Source organism: Uloborus diversus, chromosome 5 (genome assembly GCF_026930045.1).
Source record: "Uloborus diversus isolate 005 chromosome 5, Udiv.v.3.1, whole genome shotgun sequence".
NCBI lineage: Eukaryota > Metazoa > Arthropoda > Arachnida > Araneae > Uloboridae > Uloborus > Uloborus diversus.
Genome location: NC_072735.1, coordinates 29,575,953 through 29,598,080, shown reverse-complemented (window position 1 = coordinate 29,598,080; position 22,128 = coordinate 29,575,953). Strand labels below are relative to the sequence as shown.

Genomic DNA, 22,128 nt, shown 5'->3' with positions numbered 1-22,128 from the left:
AAGGGAGAGGATAACAAGAAGTGTGACATCATGCGTTGTTTATAACAATATGTTCATGTTGAACAGCGTTACATGTAACAAGGAGGGGGGGGGTTTGTTCCAAATTTTGCTACAACCTTTATGGACAGCCCCTTAATTCAATTTATGTTACAGTTTCAGAGTTCCTGAAAGCTTTTTAACAGAAAACCCCAAGGAGTTCAAAAATTATATAGTTCAAGACATTTTGCCTTTTTTAAGCATGACAAACAAGCATAGAGCATTTGGCAAAAACACGTTGTATCCACTGCTAAAAAGTAATCTTTCGCAAGCCCAGAAATCATGAATACCGTTAACTCAACCACAATTTGTACATAAATATCATAAAACTTAAAGACAACAGTGCGAAAAAAAAAAACATATTTTTTTTAATTTCCGCACAGAACCAGCTTGTTTGAATAACATTGCAGGGGCGTAGTTGGGGGAAAATGTTTGAGTATCGAACCCACCACCTCCGGCGTTCAAAGCTAATCTTCTTACCTCAGAACTACGGAAGCCCATCAAGGAATGTTTTTTGATCAAAATAGCACATGCTAGCGTATGAAACAATTTAATCGAAACCGAAAATATAAGATTAGTTCAGTTAAAAGCCTGTTTTAATAAACTTGTTTACATATTAACTGAATATCAACACCCAGTTACGTTGCTTCTGATAGCAACAAGTATACTCGCGGAAAATTTTGATACTTGTATATTGTCAGCTTGGAAAATCCATTTCGAATAAATGCGTGTACAAGGTTGAAAAAATAAAGAAATAAAAAGTTGCAAGTTAACCGTTTCAAATATTAAAGCAGTATGCTGAAATTCCAAATTACAGACAAAGATATCAGAAAGGAAACTGACAATTGTTTGTGTAATGGAGGAAAAGTTAAGTAACCTTAACTGCATGAAGCATGAAATGTTAATTTATTTATCTGAGAAAAGTACTTACCTCCGAACTTTAAAATTTATTCCATGAGGCGCCCGATTTTTTTCTTGTCATGCAGGTTGTTCGGTAGCGCAAATCGCTAACTCCCTTTCACTCAGCAGACACTCAGACACTTACAAGACTTATTATATATATATATATTTTTTAATTGCCTCTACATTCCGGTACGTTTAAAGGATGAGATAAATCCAACAGTATTGTGTTCAAGAATGTGCATCCGAAGTTACATATTTCCTATTTCATCTATTTCAACCAGAGAAAGCAGCACTACTGTGTGCCTGCAAACTGCACTGCTTTCAAAGTTTCGCGCCAAGTTCAAAGATCGACGACTGGTGGCGTAACGAAGCGGGGGGGAGAGAAGTTGTCTGGCCTGTTATCACGTGGGTCTCGTCTTTACTCGTTTTCTGTGGTAAATTACTTTTAACTTCATGTCGTTTCTGGCATCAATACTTTTTTTTTTCTCAGACAGGATATTTTTCCAATCTAGCTTGTATTGTGAAATACTTCGCGTTATAAAGGAATATTTTGAGCCAATTAACATGTGTTGGAGACACGATTTCCCATAAGCTGTTTTAGTGGTTTATTACAGGGATAGGCTCTTTGAAAATTTTAAGAAATTGAGAAAATAATATCCTTTTCAAGAAATGGGTCAAACTCTAAAAACGCTACTCATATTTTAAGAAAACCTATTAACAATTAATTTACATTTGATAATAAACAGATTATGGTGGCTTTATCTAGGAATGTATTCATGCGTCGCATAGAAGACATGGACAAGGAGGTTGGTCCAAAAATTGAGTAAGTTATAATAGTGCTAGTTAAGTATATTTGGGTGATACATGAATGATTTCTTCGATATTGCCGAAGAACTTCTTGATTTGCGTCAACAAGTTTCAATTAACAATAGAGGTCATTTTTAAAGAACTTAAAAATGCAACTGAAGTTCAGAAAGCAAAGCGGATAAATTTAGATACTGTTTTCAGGAGGTACTGATAGCCTCGCCTCCACGTGGTGCACCCTGGGCAATGTTTTGCGGCTAAGTAGTCTACTGATTTGCAGTTTCTCGCGCTTTTTGCTCGAACTGAAGGAACTGGCCAAGGAAAAACTATTGCACTTTCTTATTCTCCGGTTACCCAAAAGCCAAAGAAATTGCACTGCAGCGGCATTTGGATTGACGACGGGATATGATTGCCTTGCCACTCATCTTCATCGAATCCATACCTTGATCAAACTTTTGTGCCTCCTCTGCAGTTGCACTGAAATTACAGCTGCTAAACATTTTCTTAAGTGTCCAAAGCTTCACGTTTATTCCCGCTACTGAGAGGCTAGAAACCTTATGTCTACTTATTTTCAGTTCTGCGTTTTCAATTTTGTTATGCGCTTTGTTCAAGGACAGTTGTCACTGAGCTCGCTTAGAGGAAATTTAAAAAAAAAAAGAAAGAAAGATATCGTTGCCCAGATGAAGCGCCATGCATGGATGGCAGCCTTAAAATTTTTGTCATATCACTTGAAAATTAAATTGGAAGAAAAGTTTTCAAGTAAAACATTGTATCAATCATTAAGTTCATTGTGCCAATGACGTAAAACATCGCCAGTGGTTGAATCTGCAGTGCAGTTTTAACAAAATATGTGCTTATCTCGTAAGTTAGACTTCTGAATCGACAAGCTCCTCCTGTTCTGAGCTTCTGAACAATTAAACTTGCAAAGAAAAAAATGTGCGATTAGAGTCCCCCCCCCCCCGCCAAAAATAAATAAAAGAAAAAAAACCCCTAAAAACACAAACTCTAAAAATTTTCATGGCAAGTTTCACGCCGTAAGTCATCCCCACCCCCTCCCCCAACCAATTGGACACACTGTTTTAGTATCGTTTTAGCAAAGCAAAAATTAACAAATTATTAATGAGAAATAGCATTTCGCAGAATAACTGAGCCATGGTAATTAGCCTAATAAGGGATTCATTCAACTACTCCGGATTACGTATTGCAAAATTATTTTGGCTAAAATATATTCGAATATAACAATTTTTAATCAACGAAAAGCATCATGGAACATTCATAGCCGGAAAGCCAGTGACGCGCAAACACTTTCACGAAAAATTCTGAGAATGGTATCTTTGAAACCATCACCCAACCGCCCACATCGAATTTCATCCATCTCTTTTCAACTTAATGCGCCAAGATGACGCAAATGAGTTCAAAAGTCTTTCGTAACCCATTATTCCCCAGAATCGAACGCTAAAAAGACTTCCGTTACGGTAACCGTGACTGAGAACGAAAGTAGTACCATTTTGTTTCGGCTGTTCAAATTGCATTCACCTTCTTCTGCATCTCTGCATTATTCTCGTTTTATTTGTTGTCACCTTCCACGCTAACTTCACGGCCTATTTCCTGGACATAATTGATCGAGTTTAGCTTTCTTGAAAGCGGCAGCGAGAATAGATGATGAATTCGAACAATTAAATAACACGAAGTCGTAAAGTTCCTGATTGGAACAATTATTGAGGACGATAGCTGAGTAAGTAGTAGTTTTTGCGCAATTCATTGAGAAACTTCTGTGCTTTCTTGAATGAGATCATAAGTGTATCAAAACAATCAATAAAGATTTAAGAAATAAGTTGTTACAGTGAACATGTGTTTTGTGTTAAAAATACTTCATTAAAATTATTAGTATTGGTTTTATTTGTACAAGAACTTTTTGACTTTTGCTTTAAAGTCATAACCAGAAAGTAATTTGGAACAAGCACTTCTCAATTTTATGTGAATTTTTTACATTATCAGAGGAGTTCCGGTTATTTACCCATTAAAGTAAGTTTTGAAGCGTATAGGGCTTCCAGCTTCCACATTCCACACTTGTTAAGTAAGAAATTAAAACCTGGGCATAATACTTTCTAAATCACTGGATGAGGGGACAGCATTGAGCTACACTGGTGTGCAAAAATTAAGGACGAGACGGTTTTTTCAATATTACTTTGTACAAAAGCTTTCCAAATCAACACATTTAATACCGTAAGATCCCCAAGGAGCGCAATGCGACTGAAGGCCGAAACATCCCTGTGATGGGTGTCCAGCAAGAAACATCCGGTCTTTAGTAGGGGATATGCTCTCCCCCGACTGCTAGGCAGGTTTCAGTGTCTGCCCATGCTGAGAATGAGGGTGTCAATGAGTTGTGATTAAAATCCGGAGATCGTGCCGGTCAATCCATACGTTCAATATCCTCACTCTCTAAGAGCTGTTCGGCAGCTACTGTGCGATGACATGGTGCATTGTTGTCCATGAAAAGGAACTGCGGACCCATAGCGCCTCTAAAAAGACGCACATATGGAAGAAGAATCTCGTTACAATAACGGGTCCCGTTGACTGAACCTGCGTCGAAGATGTGAAGGTCTGTACGGCTACCAAGCATGATGCCTCCCCAAACGAGAACACCGCGACCTCCATACCTGTCCCTTTCAATGATGTTCGAGGAATGACTGCGGCTTCCCCGCTCTCTCCAGATGAGTATGCGATGAGAATCGTTACTCAGACTGAATCTGCTCTCATCTGTAAAGAGTACTCGTCCCCATTCATTGTCTCTCCAATTCCGGTGTTCCCGGCACCACAGAGAACGCCTTCTCCGATGGGCAGGCGTTAGAGGTACACACCGTATAGGGCGTCGTGCAAACAGACCACCACCGTGCAGTCTTCTGGCCACGGTAAAACGCGATATCGGTCGTCCAGTCGCCTGTGTCGTGTGTCTAGCGCTTTCTCCCGCTGTCTGCCGCCTGTTTCTTCTGGCCTGTAAGACAATATACCGGCCATCTGCGGGTGTGGTTCCTCGTGGACGACCACTACTGAACCCCCGGATAGCTATTCCTGTAGTTTGAAATCGTCTCCAAAGTCGTGAAACGATGCTGTGAGCAATTCCGAACTCTGCAGCCACACTTGTCACACTGCGGCCTTCCTGCAACTTCCCAATGATTCGACCTCGGGTAAAAGCATCCAGATGTCTAACAGATTGATTATTCGCCATTTCTCGCTGAGGCAGCAACTCGGTGTGATTTTAACTGCTATACGGCGTGCAATCTCTTTGCCAGAAATACTGATCTTACACCGACAACATGCTTTATACTACTCAGACACTCCCCCATTACGTCTGCCTGCATATCTGCGCATGTGCTGCCGTACATCACCTTACTTAATCCCCTGATTGGTCTTTCTGTCCGCTCAGCCTCTTCGTTCAGCTGATATGCTAATGTTTCGACTTCGTCCTTAATTTTTGCACACCAGTGTATATGACTAATTGGAATGCGCTCTGAGCGATCCGTTGTCGTCTTCGTCTGCTCCAACCGTCTAACAATTAAAGAAGAGACTCCGATCTCAGCAATGAATACCAACTTTTTATCCTAACTTTATATCCTTACATTATTAACCTATCTTCATAATCACTTTCCAAACTTTTTATCCTAATTTTAAACCCAAAAGTGTTTTTTTGTAGAACACAGAAGTAGCTATTTTGCGTAAACATACATTCGCGATCTAGAGCTTGAATGCGCCATCTTGCGGTGATTTAAAAAAGTAGCCAAAGAGGTAAAACATTTCAGGTTTGCTCGGACATGGCAGATGTCTCATTGGACAGGTCATTTCTTACGTAAATGGTTCGGTCTTGGTTTTACCTCTTTCAGCCGTCATTAGTCAGAGAATGCAGCGCCTCCTATAGTTAACTTGGAAAAACGAAGAATGACAATCTTGCACACATAAATTCTGTATTGAATTCATAGTAACCAAACTCATATTAATCAGTTATTGCCAAAAGTATTGGTAGGGGTTGTTCTTATCCTTACCTTTGAAGAGATGAATTATTATGAGCAGAGCATTTATTCTCCTCTGATAAAAGCTCTCAGCTACTTACAGTATTTTGTTCAAAATTTGTGGTTTATTTTTCTTGATTTTTCATTTTACTCAGAATTTAATAAATGTAGCATACAGAACTGCAAATTTTCACACTTCTATGTCCCAAAATAATGGAAATCGAGTTTCAACAGTTGCATTCTCATCCAGCAACACAAAGAGCAAAAAGAAAGGGAAAAAAAACCGCCAACAACGAAATAAAGAATGAATCAAATGTTATGGCCACAGTTAATCCCGAAAAATAAAGAAAAATTGGAAGTATGCCCTGATGAAAGAATTCAAATGCCGTGTTGCACACCAAAAGCGAACAACATCCTAAATATTCTGTTGAAAAGATTCCAGAAAATTTAAACATTATCGTAAAACATATTACCTCAGGTTTTCTCTAGCTGTTGCTGTTTGCCATAAAAATAGAATGAAGTTTTATGCAGAAGATAAAGTTTTTGCTTCTAAGTACATGTAACACGCAAAAGAAGACAACAGGTTTACGCAAGAATATGGAGAAAAGTAAAATAGTGTACCCCAAAGATAAAGGATAAAAATAAACTTCAAACCAAATATTTCGATGGTGTTTCCGAAAATGTGGAAGAACATGAAATGCCAATTCCTTTCAAATAGGATCTTTTATAAAGGATAATATTCCTTGTAGCATTTATGCCTGGTTGGTATTCACGGACGAAGCTGAGAAAAGGTCTAGGGGGATCCGAACCTCCACAACACGTAAAAAATTATTAAAATTCAAACACGACAATAATTTATTGAAATAACTTTGATGTCGCTATTTTTCCCACCTATTTGCATTAAAAAAATGAAGCTGAGCTGGTCAGTTGTAATTATTTATTATCAAAGTAAATTACAGACATTTTATACTAATTTAGTCGTATAAGTTGTATGTGTTCGTAAAGAAAACTTTTCAACCACTATTCTTAATTTCCAAAACTTTTCAATAGTAATACTAATATATCCCAAACTGTGCAAGAAAGAAAAAAACTTTTAAAAAATTGCATTTCGAATTATTCCTATACGAAGAATAGTATTTACTTTGTAGTACTAAACATCAAATTTTAGACCCCCTCCAGCACTCCAAACCTTAGTACTCAGCTACGTGCCTGTTGGTTTCCAATTCAGGTACAGGGGTGCCCAACTGAAGGGGAGGGTTCAAGGCGCAGACCGAGTCTTTGAAAATTTTTAGGAAAGTTTTTTTTTTAATGGTATTTTCTTTTTTTTTTTTTTTTTTTTTTTTTTTTTTGGTGCTTGAAACAGTTTTTGATCAGTGACAATACTGCACAATCACTCGTAAATTCGCATACATAAAAATTTTGATAAAATGGAGCCGTTCGGGTTAGCTAATATATTATTCTTGAAACTTCAAATTTTCTTGTACGACCTCAACTTTTGTTAAAGAGGGAAACATCACAAAAGACTTCAGATGAACATGAATTGAATTTTTTTGAAAGATTTATTGCCTATTGACTTTTGGTAAATCAATGTCCGTAGATGTCTGAAAAACCCATTGTAGACATTTTGCTTTGTGAAGGAAATTCGTTTGATGATGATCATGCTCATTTTTTTGCGGGAAACAGAAAATGACAAAATAAATACCTAGAACCATAATGCTAAGAAGTTTTTTTTTTTAATGGGTAAAAAAATCTGCGATTTCGGTTCAATATCGCATTCTTTCTGAGTTCAACAGGGAGAAAATTGAACTTACACATTTTTCTAGTAAGTTGATGTCAGTGATTCAATTAAACATTCATTCAATCAATTGAGGGTTTCGGTAAAGATTTTGATTCTGTGCACTTACCTGTATATGGCAACTTAAAGATGGCGGCTTGTGCGCTAAAACTAGTCATTTAGCGCTTGGCATTGACACACTTTGCAAAACACATAGCAGAACTTTTATTGACCCACAGGTAGGAATGTAATTGATATGTTCTAAAATTAAAATAATAATAAATTAATCGCTGATGAAGAAAAAATAATATAGAACATTCACAAATTGTTCGTAAAAAGAATGTTTTATTATTTGTAGTTTTTGTTCAAAAGTGGTAGTGACCATTGAGAAGATGGTCACTACCACTCAGTGGCGCCGACTCCATGGGGCCTGAGGGGGCCCGAGCCCCTTCAAAAAAAATTTTGAGGGGGCAGAGCCCCCCCAATAATTTAAGAAAATTATTAGTTATTTAATGCTTTCTAAACTCACAAATTTGTCTCAGTATTTTTTATTTTCCTTGTTTGAAGATAGTAATCTTTCCTTGTTTGAAGTTGTACCTTGTAAAATACATTCAGCAATGAGTTACAACAAATAATTTTTATGGTTAAAAGCAGGTTAACTGAAAACGAGTGGTGTGAATAATGATAGTGTTACGGTGCTGCGAGCGCTTAAATTTGTCCCAGTGTGCGAACCTGCGGATAGTCTGTCCGATCAACAATGGGATGCGATTGAACAACTTTCATAACCACCGAGATATTTTTGATGAATTGGATATTCGACCAGAGGTCAACGACTTCAAATTCAGTAATCTAGTCAGGCGGTCGACATTCGCACCTTTCTAAAGACAGCCCTAATATTGGTATTTAAAGCAAGTTTAAAAATCTCTGTAATAGAGAATTAACTACATACAGAATGTTAGATTCAAAATTTCGAAATATTAGTATTATTTTATTACCGTATTACTATAGTACAGCATTAGTTATTTTCAAATACTTAAATATTTTTAGGGTATAAGACTCTATAAAAACCCGCTATTTACATACTATGTTAACTTTATTAAACAAATTAACTGTGGGATATTATTTTTATTTAATGAACTCTGAGCCTTATTCAAAGCTATTTCACTTATTAATCAAAGTGCGACAGCAATATCTTATGCTTTATTTTTTTAATGATAGTTTATTTAAATATAATTTCAATCTTTTCATATATATATATATAAATTCACTATTCTGTAATAGTCTAAAAACAAAATTATTATACTATAAATTAAGTTATTTTTTTACGAAAACACCGTACATGTGGGGTTTTCTTTTTCCTTTTTTTTTTGTTTTTTTGTTTTTTTTTTTTTTTTGTTTTTCGTTTTTCAAAGCCAAAACATGTGTCGAGTTAGCGAGAGTAGAGTTTTCGGGGTTCTAATGTTGATAAAATATTACTCTAAAATGCTTAAAAAACTGTAAAACTTACTTTCTCCATCTCCAATTTAGAAAATTTCCCGGGGTTAAACCCGCGGCATGCTCCCCACCCTCTCAATATTTTTTTGTATTTAGGCGCACTGGGTATTTAGGTGCTGGGTATTTAGGTGCTGGGTATTTAGGCTGTATTTAGGCGCCCTTCCATGCAAGTCAAGTGCCCTACACCTTATAGCAATGCCTAGCCTTGAAACTGCACGACTTCCCCCAAAATAGAACTGCAAAAATGTCCACACTGAAGATAAGTGACATGATCTAATTGAACCAGAAAATTTGCATACAAATTCTTAGATTGACTTTGAAAACGACATGCCACATATTGTTTGTTAGTATAAATCACATACACCAGAAAATATATAAATTGGCATTTTCAAGGTTCAAAATATCTGAACTTTTTTTTTTTGGGAAAAGTTGGGGGGGGGGGGAGCGCCGTGGGAGTTCATAACCCCAGGACCACCGGTGACGTCTAGCCCCCTCAATAATTTTTGCAAGTCGGCGCCCCTGCTACCACTTTTGAATAAAATGGAGGGCGTGAAGACTTTCATTCGCGAAAGAAAGACCCCAAGCCACATGATAAGATTTTACAGAAAAGCATTGGAAGAAATCAGGTTTCTTTCGCCAGTTTCTTGCAAAACGTATTAACCGTTCGTCGTTGTTGAGTCACATGACTTGAGCTCTTTGCCCAAACTTTTGCTTAGCCAATGATTGGACTGGCTCTCTTTATTTACTAATTCCTGCTCTAAGAGAAGATCATAACGTAGAGAGCAACACAAAACTTAAAATACAACCAAAATAGTTTCGACGTAGAAATCTCGCCAGTCGTTTTTCATGAATTTCTGTGGGATTCTCACCAAATATCGCAAAAATGATTTGTTCATCTAAGCCGAAACTTGCATTTTAATGCAGGTATAATAAGCGAAAATTTTAACGTAATTGAATAGTTAATAATAAACCATGATTTCGTATTATGCGTAGTCGTATAAAGAGAGTTCAACTCTGATATGATCGATGAGAGCAAGCAATATTAACAAAGTAACAGCTTCACCAAAATCAAGGTTGTTTGTCGACGGAATAATACTACAGTCGGACCCCGATTTAACAAACCTCTATTTAACAAATTTCGCGATTTAGCGATTTTTTCTTTTCCTCCCGAGTAAAATGACGGCAAAAATTTCTATTTAACGAATAATAAACTTTGAATCAAGGAATTATACTAACAGACGATTTTTTTTTTTTTTGTATTAATTTGAGTTTGGAAATACTGGATTGTTTTCCAAATGATATATCCATCTAGTCCAAAACAGAAAAAGAAGTTTTTGGAATCAGCAATTTTTAACGAAGGGGAGTGGGTTACCAATGAATAGCGATTATGATGAAGAAAGCGAAGATGAAACTCTCATTAAAACCAACTTTTTTAATGCTTTACATGGCCTGGAAACAGTAAAATCATATCTCATGCAGCAGGCTGTAAATGACACAGTATTTTTTTCTCTCCATAGAGTTAAACGAGAATTAGTTCGAGTCAATTATCAAGGAAATTGTCAAACACCTGTTACTCAGTACTTTAAATTTTCGAATTAACTTGTGTGTTCACGGAAATGTTGAAGTCACGGAATGTTGAATTTAAAGTGTACACTTTCTAATTATGGCTATTTTAATGCAGTTGCTTATCAGATACGACAAGTGAAAACTTTTTTTCGCACCCCGATATTACGAATAACCCCGATTTAACGTATAAAAGTTTCAGTCTCTGTGATTTCGTTAAATCGAGGTTCGACTGTACGTTTATGCAATGAAAGACGAGAACTTTTTCGTTTCTTTGAAACGAAATAAATATTAATCTAAATATTTTAAACTATTGGTCAGTAATGTTTCGATTTTTTGCAAAAATGAAGTTGCAATACTGACAAAAGAAAAGCACCTTTACAACAATTTTGAACGATACTTTCTTTCGAATATCAAAAATTCTGTCCATAAAGACACAAAACATTCTCTATTTAAGGAGTTGGAGTAATAAAAAAGACTTTCCTATGCCTTAGAAATTGAAATTGATTTCCGACAAAGGTCTAGACATTCCGGAATACTATTTCTCAGTAATAATAGCAGAATAATTTGGTGAGTGAGAGTTTATGACTTCCCTATAGAGAGATGCAGCAAAACTATTCTCAAATAAAAGAATTCGCGACTCCGAATAGATGGAACTGAGAGAAAAGTGTTCTTATTTCCCGCTTCAATACATATTAGATTTTCACTTATTTATTTGCTTTGAATTCTAAAAAAAGCTGGCACACATTCGATTTTGTTTGTCTAACAATAAATAACAAGTGTACCATAAAAGTGGAACACCTGTAATCGTTGTAGTTTATTCCAAGTGAATTGTTTCAATGCGCCATTGATAAATGTTTTAAGATTTATTCAACTTGATACATACTTGAACTTTTTCACTAAGAATTTTTCAAACTGGAATATTTTTAAAATGCTTGGAAGTGTAAATTAGCAACTTGTTAAAATTCAAAAAGTTTTTGAACTTCTTACATTTTTTACCGCATCTTAAAACGTCATTAAGTTTGTATGTCGTAGGCCCAATTTCTTTTCGCTTGATTTCAGTTAATATTGCTTTAAACGTCTTTTTGTCTTACAAGAGATTATTTGAGTCACCCAGACAGTAAAAGCAACTTTTTTTAAATTTTTGCCTAAATTTCAAGTCTCTCAAAGATTTGCCAGCAATAAAAAAAGTTAGGTCGTCTGCCACGGGGAAAAAAAAAAAAAACCCAATCGGCTACTTTTCACGTAATTTTGCAACACTGTTGAAAATAAATTATCTCCTTCACACAAGGTGACAAAGTAATGTGTTAAAAAAAGGAAAAACACTTTTTTTTTGCATTTTTATGTGTAAAATATGTAAAACTCTCGTAAAAACTTCGACTTAAAAGGAGTACATTCGAGATATAGAGACAACTTTGTATTGAAGACTCGAAATTATTTTGGAACCAAATGAAAAGCTTCGAGAGAAAGGATTATTCGAGTCATAAAGCTTCGAGTTATTGAGAATCGACTGTCTGTTTTAGCCTTGCAATTTCATTCGGACATTAACAAACCTTATGACCTAAGAATAACTATATAATAATTTGCGCAAAATAGTTAGCAAGATAAACTAAGATAAATATCAACATAAGATTCATCATAAAACCTAAATCGACCGGGAGAAATGCTTAAAAATAACTAGCTAATACAAATACAAGTTACCTGAGGATTATATACAGAAAATTCTCATTAGCTGAAATTTTAAGATTTATTATTACAGTAAAACCTGTAAAGTTGAGCACCCTTGTAAGTTGACCACCTGTCTATGTTGATCGCTTTTGTCAGGAACGGAATTAGTCCTATCTCATATAATGCAGGAAAACCTCTGTAACTTGACCACCTCTCTATCTTGACCACCTGTCTATCTTGACCACTAATGTTCGCCAAATTTGGTTTGGAGTACTGTAAAAAACTCTTTGTAAGTTGACCACTTGGTTTATTTTTTTTACTTTCTTCAGCAAATTATTTTATTTTATTATTTATTTATTTATTTATTATTATTATTTTTTTCATAGCTTTCCAAGAATGTTTTTAATGCTTTGATGACAGAACAGCATTTTACTAACTAAACAGCAGAATAAAGCTTAATACTGCTCTTTATTCTCCAAACTTGTTTTTCATTTGTTGTTCTATTTGAGATTGCTTTTTGTACTCTGTTCAATGAAAATAGTGTCAGTAGAAATGTTCAGTCTTTCCTTTCGGTTGCAATATGTTGTGACAACACAGGAATTGTGCTAAAAAGAGATCTTGTACATTTTGATTCCGCTGCAACAAAATATGTAGGCCCTCTCCCTAGTGACCAGCAGTGTCTATTAGTAAAGTAAATAAGTCTTAGTGCTAGTTTTTTTTTCTGTTTTTTCTTCAATTTCTAGGGCCGTTAGCCCCTTTAAGGACGCAGGCCTATCGCACTGCGGGTACGCAGATCTGGGCTTGCTAATGAGTAAAGTTACATGTTTCTGGTGCAAGGGATAAGAGATAGGATATTTTGATTTTGCCTTTATGAACTGGGAGAGTCGAGCTTGTTGCTCTTTGTGCTATAAGTTTTACATAAAAAGGCTTCAAAAAGAAAGTTAGCTGAACTTGAGATTGATAAAAAGTATGAAATATTAAAATTAACTGAAAATGGAAAAAGCCAGAGAATATTAGCTGGCATATATGGAATTTCTAAAGCTAAAGTGTGTAATATAGTTATGAACAAGGAAAAACTAACAAAATTATTTGAATAGTATTTTTAATTATTGTTTCACTTTCAATAATGTTAAAAAATGAAAGTGGAGCTGAACAGAAAGAGTAAGGGTGAATTCCTCAAAAAATGAATACATGGTGCAAGAAATGACCAAAAAAATAAAAAGTAAAATAAAATAAATTATTACCGCCCTTTATAAGTTGACCACCTGTCTAAGTTGACCGCCAAAGTACTGCACCGCAAGTGGTCAACTTACACAGGTTTCACTGTATCTTCAAACATGTTAAGCATTTTCTACTCCAACCTCCAACTAAGAAATAGTCAGCAAACTTTCTCAAAAGCGCTGTTTCTGCTATCGGGCTGTCTAATAACAATACTAGTTTTAATTGTTTCAGATTTTACATTATCGTTAAAGCCCATGTCGTATGGTTATGCGGCATGTATTCGTTTAGCTTTGACTGCCCTCGGGAAAGTTAAATCTCTAGTGCAGTTTCACAACGAAGACAGCCCAGTTGTCACCATCTGGTAGAAACTGGGCGTCAAAATTATCTGTGCCATTGACATCTGCGTTTTAATGGTGGCCAGGGGCGTGCACAAGGGGGGAGAAGGGACACCTGTTGGCCCGGACCCAAGCTTGAAGGGAGCCCGATATTTTTAAAATGAAAGGTGAAATATATGTAGGGACATTGGGGTAAACAATATGAAGGGATCCGGAAAATTCATTTGTGACGGGCCCCAAAATTTTTATGCACGCCCCTGATGGTGGTACATGAAAGAATGGATGCTCTATCGGGGGATCGCACTGGGTCTGCAAAAGATTAATGCACCTAATGCAGCCGCTTAAGAAAAAAAAGAAGAAACATTAATAAATGCAGATTCACAAAGAAAAAAAAAAAAAAACCGGATTGAATGGTTGTCCACCCCTGCTCTATAGTAATTTTAAAAAAGCCATTAATTTCGGGAAAAAATGAAGTGCAGTTTCAAGTCAACAAAACCCAATTAAAAACATGTTCTCTTCTTTTAAAATTAAGCCACCAGAAAGGCAAATCTTCACCAATTATCTCCTTACATCATATTCATAACTCAAAACACCAGTAATCATCTTCTAAAAGAATGTCATGCAGACGGATCCGTAAATGAGCAAATACCTGCTTGAGGTACTTGACGTCAGAAGCACAGTAATTAGTTGCCACCCGCAGATTTATGCTCCCTGTTAATTAGAAAAGCCAATTCACTGTTGCATAGCAGGCATGACACTCGAAACCGCGCATCCGGTTAATTTTTCATTGCAAGATGCAAAATTATTTGTGAGTTCACCTACGATATAACACTGATAAACGGCAATAAGAAGGAGTTTAATTTTAGAGTTTTTACTTCCTTTTACAAAAAAAGAAGTATTGCATTCGCGAAAAAATTTTCACTCAAAAATCGACCTTAATTACCATTTACTCACCCCCGAAGGAATATTGAGGTTTTTTTTTTTTGATTCGACCACACGTGGATAAGTGACTAAGAACATATAGACACGCGAAATATCCATAATGACGATTCCCGAGATAATTACAACGAATTTTCTCGTGACGTCTGTATGTACGTATGTACTATGTATGTGCGTATGTGCGGATGTATGTCGCATAACTCAAGAACGGTAAGTCCTAGAAAGTTGAAATTTGGTACATAGACTCCTAGTGGGGTCTAGTTGTGCAACTCCCCTTTTGGTTGCATTCGGGTGTTTCTAAAGGGGTCTTTTGCCCCTTTTTGGGGGTAAATCATTGTTAATTTCGATGTAAACTCAAGTGGTGTTATAGTTTGGTGGACACTTGGCGATATATCGCCAGTCTTCTGGTCGGTTTTCAGCTCGTATCATATTTGAAACATTCGTATTAGGATGTTTTGCAGTGAACAAGTTTCAGGGGTGCCCACAAAGGGGGATTATGGCGCAAGTTGCGCCACCAAAATTTGGGGGGGGGGATTTTTTTTAATTTATTTATTGATTTATTTTTAATTTAAATTATTAATTTTATTTTATTGTATTCTGTTTATATTTCCTTTTATTCATTTGTTTAGTTTGTGTGTGTGTCTCTCATTGGCGTAGCACTGAACTTTTCTAATAAAATAATAATAACAATAGTAGTAGTATCAATAATACGTAAAAATAATAAATAAATAAATGAATTTTAAAAAAAGTAAATGAAATAAAAAAAGAGAACTAAAAATAAAAAATAAATAACTGATATTTAAAAAAAGTAAATAAAATAAAAAAGAGCTAAAAATAAAAAAGGGAAAGAGTGTTGAAAATTGGGGGGGGGGATTTGCGCCATTGAAGGGGGGATGGGCACCCCTGATAAGTTTTATTAGATTTCAAAAAATGAATTAGGTATAATCCACTTATGAAATTGTGTGCGGGGGGGGGGGCAACTAGCCCACCGGCCAGCAGGCCGATGCACCCTCAAGCCGTAACACCTTTATATATAGAAACAATTTTTTTTTAAATTAACTTGATTTTTGTATTTTTGGTGCAACTTCCTTATTAATTAATTTATTTATTTTTTTATTTTTTTTTTTTTTTTGCGCTCACAAACCTGTACAACTTCGCTTTTTTTTTCCTTTAAACTAGTAAACCTCTGTTTACCATCGTTCTTTTTTTTTTTTTTTTTCACATTTTTTCCCTTTTTTTTTTCGCTCTTTGGAGGCCAAGGTTGGCGTCCTCTTGCGGGGATCCAGTCCGCCCCAGGGGCGACACAAGAAATGTGTCATCACATTTTTTTATAAGTACGTTTATGAAAAACAGCGTGACAGGTGATAAGGAGAGGGGGTAAGGTGACGTGTTACTCTTTGCGACAAGGGAAAAGTGGCAAAATGTTGGAAAAAAAGGAGTGACATCATTTTTGGACAGCCTGACAATAGGAGTTACTTCACATTTACATATTAAACGAAGTTCAAATATCTTTCGCATGAAAATTTAGCTTTGAAGACTATAGGAGTTCCAAACAAAAACTCTCTCTCTTTCTTTCTTCGGCATTGCATTATACTCAGGTCATGACTGTAGCAGCAACACAGCCACATCTTTCTAAGTTAATAAATCATTTCCGATTTTTATAAAAATTATTTTTATTTTCTGGTTTCTTTTAATATGAAGTGTCAAAAGAACTCGAAACGGCAGCAAAATCGGAATTTCTATATATATTTTTATATGTGTATTCATACATATATTACATTACATTCCAGGTTCCCCCGTACCTACCGCTACAAGTGATTTAACTGGTTGGATGGGGCCCTGCTGTGTTTTTTTAAATCTAGATTAAGAGCGGAGCAAACCCCTGGTCAAACATCCTCAGAGGTATTGATTTGGAATGAGAACTTGGAGACCTTTGTGACCACGCCATATGTAACATGCCCCAGTCACCATTAGTGGGAAAGGAGGATCTTCGACTGGCTGGCATTGAACCCGGAAAATTCCAGTCACAAGTTTAACGCCTTATCGACCAGGCAACCACGTCCACTGTATAATCATACAGTGAGAGTATAAATACAAATTTAGAGATGAAAGTTTTCCAGTTCTGAAAACATCAAATTCCGAAATTCGTCCATATTTAACAATGCATGATAGGACATAAACATAAAACGACAAAAAGATACTTTCAACAAAACATGACAAAAATGATAACAATAATCAAACACTTTTGAGAGCCCACACAATGCGCAGCCTGCTTGATAACAGCTCCAGAGAAGATAACTGATTCGGAAATTGTTTGGTTACTTCGAAATAAAAGAAACGAACTGTCTGTCATTACAAAGGAAGTAAATATTTGATGACGTAATCGGAACAATACCAGACGAGCGACACTTCAATGGAAATAGAATTATTCATTGACAATTATTTATCAGTATGTCACAGTTGGGTTTTACAGGTTACTGGAATTCCTAGCCGGATGAACTCGTTGTGATAGCGACATCTTCAGCTGTGTTTATCAGAAGGAAAAAAGGTGTGACTCGTGGGAAATTGGAAAATCTGGAAATGCAAATTGTTTTGGAGCTCTATTATTTGTGATGAATTTAACTCTGAAATGCAAATATTAAGATAAATTACTAGCACATCCAGAACTTCAGAACTTACCTTCTGTGCGTGTGTGGGGGGCGGAGATCATAAAGTCATAACAGTCCTCGAGGTGTTGAGAAAGGAAAACTCATTTTAAAATTCTTTGGAAAGTCGGTAATTCTTAAAATATTGTTACAAATTCTGTAAATAGTAATTATTTTCATGATTAATTTGTCGTAATCTAGCTAAATTTGGCGTTTATTAAATTATATTTCGTCTAAAATTATTGTAGCAACGTAACCTGTAAATAGTTTCTTGTAATGAATATAGAGCCCCCGTACATTCGGCTGAAGTATACGGTCCCCTCATTTCTGAATGATAAAATTTGTGAATGGAAAGAAATAAGATAACGGTCTACGATTTTCGGGGGTCTTGTGGAATATTTGAGATCTTTCGATGTCTATAAATAGCCGTCCCGCATGATAAAGAGTCAGTCTCGATTTAGAAGTTGTACTGAGAGTGTATTAGCTCTGTTTATTGTGAGGCATTCCGCTGTGTTGTTTTCGTATGTGGATGTAAATACGTGTGTAACCGTTGAGTTTACTGTGTTGATTGTTATTTGCTTAATTGCTGATGATTAATTTAGCAGTTGTTAACGATCTTTCCTGTACATAGTGCAAATAAATCTCCTGTGTTTTTCTCAAGAACTGTGTCGTCCTTTCAAGAAAGTTGGAAGTCGCACCGGAACCTTTAACAATATTTATTTTATTTAGAGATGTTGTCTTCAAGAACTTTTTCTGGGGGGGGGGGCTGATGCCAGTTTTAGGACACTTTATCTTACTTTAAATCTGTCCCAATTTCCGTTTAATGATTGGCAATACATGTTAAAATTTAGGAAGCATTGAAAAGATCATTGTTTCCGCCTAACTTAATTTTAATAATTATCAAAGGAAAAGGTGTTTCAGAATTCGTGAAGTACCAAGACAATGCAAAATTTTGAGTGAGTTTTTTACATAGCAGTGTGCCCTCACAGCAGGGGCGCCCCGATGGGAGGTCACAGTGCCCTCCCAAAAACTTCCTCACTCGGCGATTTCTGTCGGACGATTCGGCAAAATCATTAGCATTTGGCACATTTTGGAGTCTATTCGCCAAAATTGTCATCATTCTGCGAAATTTGAAGTTTCTTTCGGCAAATTGAGAATTTCCTCTCTCCCAAAAATTTAAGTTCGGGGCACCTCTGTTTTACAGAACGACCACACTACTACTTACGACAACGACTCGAAACGATCTAAATTTATAAAAGGGAATTAGTTCACAGATCCAATATTAGCTTCTAATTTAGCCACGTTGTAAATCTTAATTGAAGAAGTTTTGGCACAAGTTTTGTCGTCAGTGCTTTTAAACTATCGTAAAGTGCGTCCCAAAAGTTTATAGACAATCATTTTATTGAACCACAAGCTAACTATACGAGTAAGCGAGACGAAATACACTATGCAAATAACGAATGATGACATAAAAATGATAAAACTCTCAAACAACTTTCATCGATCATAGATCTAATTTTTAAAATATAAACGAAAAAATGCTGTCCCAAAAATATATGGACAATCGGTGTTAAAACCAGATTTTAATACAGATACCTAAAATTTGCACACGACAAGGTCATTTACTTGTGACGCACACGTTTTCTGACATAAAAACGAACCTGTATTTCTGTTTCTGAACGATTGCCAAGATGACCCGCAATGTGCAGTTCTGTAAAAAGAAAATTTTGCAAATCTATCGTTTGAAAGGGTGTGGATGAAAAGTGATGCACATTGCAAGCAAAATTGGACGTAGTAGGGCTGAAGCAAACTTTCGTTCTCGAAGACCAGAGAAAACAACTGAACGACAAGAAATATTTATAATCTTCGTTTTAAATGATTCGAACGAGGCGCCCGCCTCGTTGTGTCAAAATACAGGAATTCTCTATCTCTTTCTGCATAGTTTCGATATTGAAGTTCCAAAAATCGCAATTTTAGACGATCTTCAATGATATTTGGAGAAGGGTAGATCTCCCCGGGATTTTTTTCGGAATTGAAGTCTTTAAAACGCAAGTGTAATTCATCTCTTATTATTTCAGGTATGCGGGATTTATACGGTAATATTTTCAAAGTTAAGGTCCAAAAGTTCCATTTTAGACATTCTTAAATGATAGCAGAGGATATTCAGTGCTCTCCTCTCGAAAATTTTCGAAATTGAAGTCCAAAACGAGCATTTGTAGGACACGTTTGATGATGTTAGGGTAAGGAATACCCTAGGATAAGGCAAAGGGATTCAGTACACACCTTCGAGATTTTTAGAAATTGAAGTTTAGAAAAGAAAAAGAATCGTCTACTTAATTTTAGACGATTTTCTATGACGTTAGGGAATGAGTTTTGAGCAGCGAAACAGGAAAACTGTTGTCGGTGTTAAGCCATTGCAGAAATTTATTTAGCAACAAAGTATTTTGTGGCTGGCGCGGTGATATGAAATCAGGATTAAAAATTTAATAGGTTAATTATTATAGTCTTTAAAGGGAATTTTGTTAAATTTCGAAGTGAAATTAAAAATTCTAAGCATTTAAATGCTACAAGGAGTAGCTTCCGATAAAAGATTATTCGAAGGGAGTTAATTTGTACGAGTGTCGCTGATTTTTAATACTTCTGGCCCAATCGTTTGTGTGCCTTTTTAATTTGAGTTATGGAAAACCACAAGAAAAATTAGCAGCGCCATCTCATAGAAAATTCGTATTGATATTAGACAAATAACACGAACCTTATGAAGCATATGCTGCATTTTTTCTAATCATAACACCCATTACGTTCTCGTAAAGTCCTGTAAAATTCAAGAAAATTCTTAACTAAAATTAAAATGGTGGCTTTATTTATTATTTTTTTGTCAGAATCAGAATAAAACAAGCATTAGTAACTAGGCTCGTCCTTGAAACGGGTTTTGCAAATTATTTCAGCATTTCGCACGTTTGTTCCAATGTTTTCATCTCACAGAGGCAGAAAATCGATTCACACAGACGATGCATATCTGGTAGCTTTAATCGATGCATAAATGACGCATTGTGTATGTAAACATAACGGAAGGATTGAAGGAATATGGAACGACAAGCCCCTTTGATTAAAAATAAATCTTCAGTGAAACCTATTTTGACACTAAAAAGTGTTTTAAGGGGCAACAAACAAATTTAGTTTTAAGCATTAAAATGTAAACAGATTTTGAGTAAACATATAAACAATGCAATAAAAACATTTTTTTAAATCGTAATTGTAAAGGAGGTTTACTCACTAAAAACTCTTGTTGCCTGTCAGAAACATAAATGCATAAAGTAGTGAAGTGTATGTTGGAAATTTATTGCAATTACAAGGTAAAATTTAAGCAAATTTTAAAGAGAAATGCTGTTGGTACATACGCAATAAAATTTTTCTAATTCATAAATAAAAACCCAAGCTATGGTTGAAAAAGTAATCGAATGCATACTATTCGCCTAGATCACTGCCAAATGAAAACATAAGTATAAAAGAAAACTGTTTTGAAGTATAAAATTTCGTGATAAAATATTTACCTTCGGAGAAGCATCTTGTCTGTTTACGATGCTCCGATGCTATTGACAGCAAAAGACTTGAGTTTTTTGCGCCATCTGTTGATCATAAAAAGAAAAAGAGTGAAACTCTTCGATTTATTAATATAATTTATATAATGATTTTTTTTTTTTTTTTTTTTTTGCTAAATAGTAAGTCGATCATTTCAAATGTTTCTAGCGAGGGTCAAAGAGTTTATACTCAATGTGTATAATTTCAAAAAATAACAACCACTTCCATATATTGTCGCCTCAGAGCAACAGTAAGATATCTTAGTATTATTTCTGGGACTAGATATTTTACTGCTGCGCTGAGGCGATATGGCTATAAATTAATCTTTCAATGCGAGAAGGGAAGGGGGAAATTTTCCCCTCCTGAACCCCTAAATGATGGCCCTGCTTAATAGATTAAAGTGCTATTCTGAATTGTATTATTTTGTAGACATTTTGCTCCCACTCTGTAGGTAAAACTTTATTTTTAAAAAACGTGATTAGTATACGGTTTTAGTTATTTGTTTACGTATTATGTATTTTTAAAAAAGAAAGCAAATTTCAGGTATCATCGTTCGGATTCAAAAGTATGTTGAACACGAATGTGTGAAATGCAGCAAATAAAAAGTATTCAGACGTAATATGACAGATGCAATTTCTTTTTCTAGAATTAGTTCATTCAAAACACCAACTTTAGAATAATGTTTAAGTAAATAAAATGGAAAAAAAATCTCTGCTCTATTTCCCCCCCTTTTTCCTTTTTCTTCTTTCTATCAGGCCCGTCCATTTGGGGAGTCAGGAGGAGGCAATAGCCCCCCCCCCCCCCCTCTCCTTGACTTTCTGTAATCAATGTATTTGCTTAAATGTGGACGTGGCTTATGCACCCTTTGTCCTCGTTGAAAATTTTGAAATGACAGGTCTGCTTTTTGTCTATTTTCTTTTCTTTTTGAATTTTAGAACTTGGAGCATAATTGATTAACCGTTGTTGTACGCACGACTTTTATATTGAGTTACTTTACTAGAAAACATAAATTCAGCAATTAAGCTTTAATATTTGCTGAAAAAAAAATATGTTTGAATTTTAAAAATGTTAAATTACCGCAATACTAAATTTAAAATAAAAAAAAGAAGAAAAAAAAATGAATTAAAAAAATTTGCCTATGAAATAGTTGTAATGTTTTT

At 35.4% G+C, this 22,128-nt stretch overlaps 1 protein-coding gene across 3 annotated transcripts in view; it reads right to left on the bottom strand.

The window, feature by feature from the left end:
- LOC129223354 (prominin-1-like) overlaps positions 1-20,975 on the bottom strand; it is a 192,609-nt gene extending 171,634 nt beyond the window's left edge. For 2 of the 3 annotated variants that reach the window (XM_054857927.1, XM_054857924.1), the window contains exons 1-2: positions 20,941-20,975; positions 7,655-7,785 (exon numbers count right to left, since the gene is read on the bottom strand). The gene's annotated coding sequence lies outside the window, so the exon portion shown is untranslated. Of the gene's footprint in view, positions 1-7,654; positions 7,786-20,663; positions 20,764-20,940 lie in introns of those variants that run through there. The other variant, XM_054857926.1, reaches the window with a different exon arrangement.
- Positions 20,976-22,128: the final 1,153 nt, after the last annotated feature.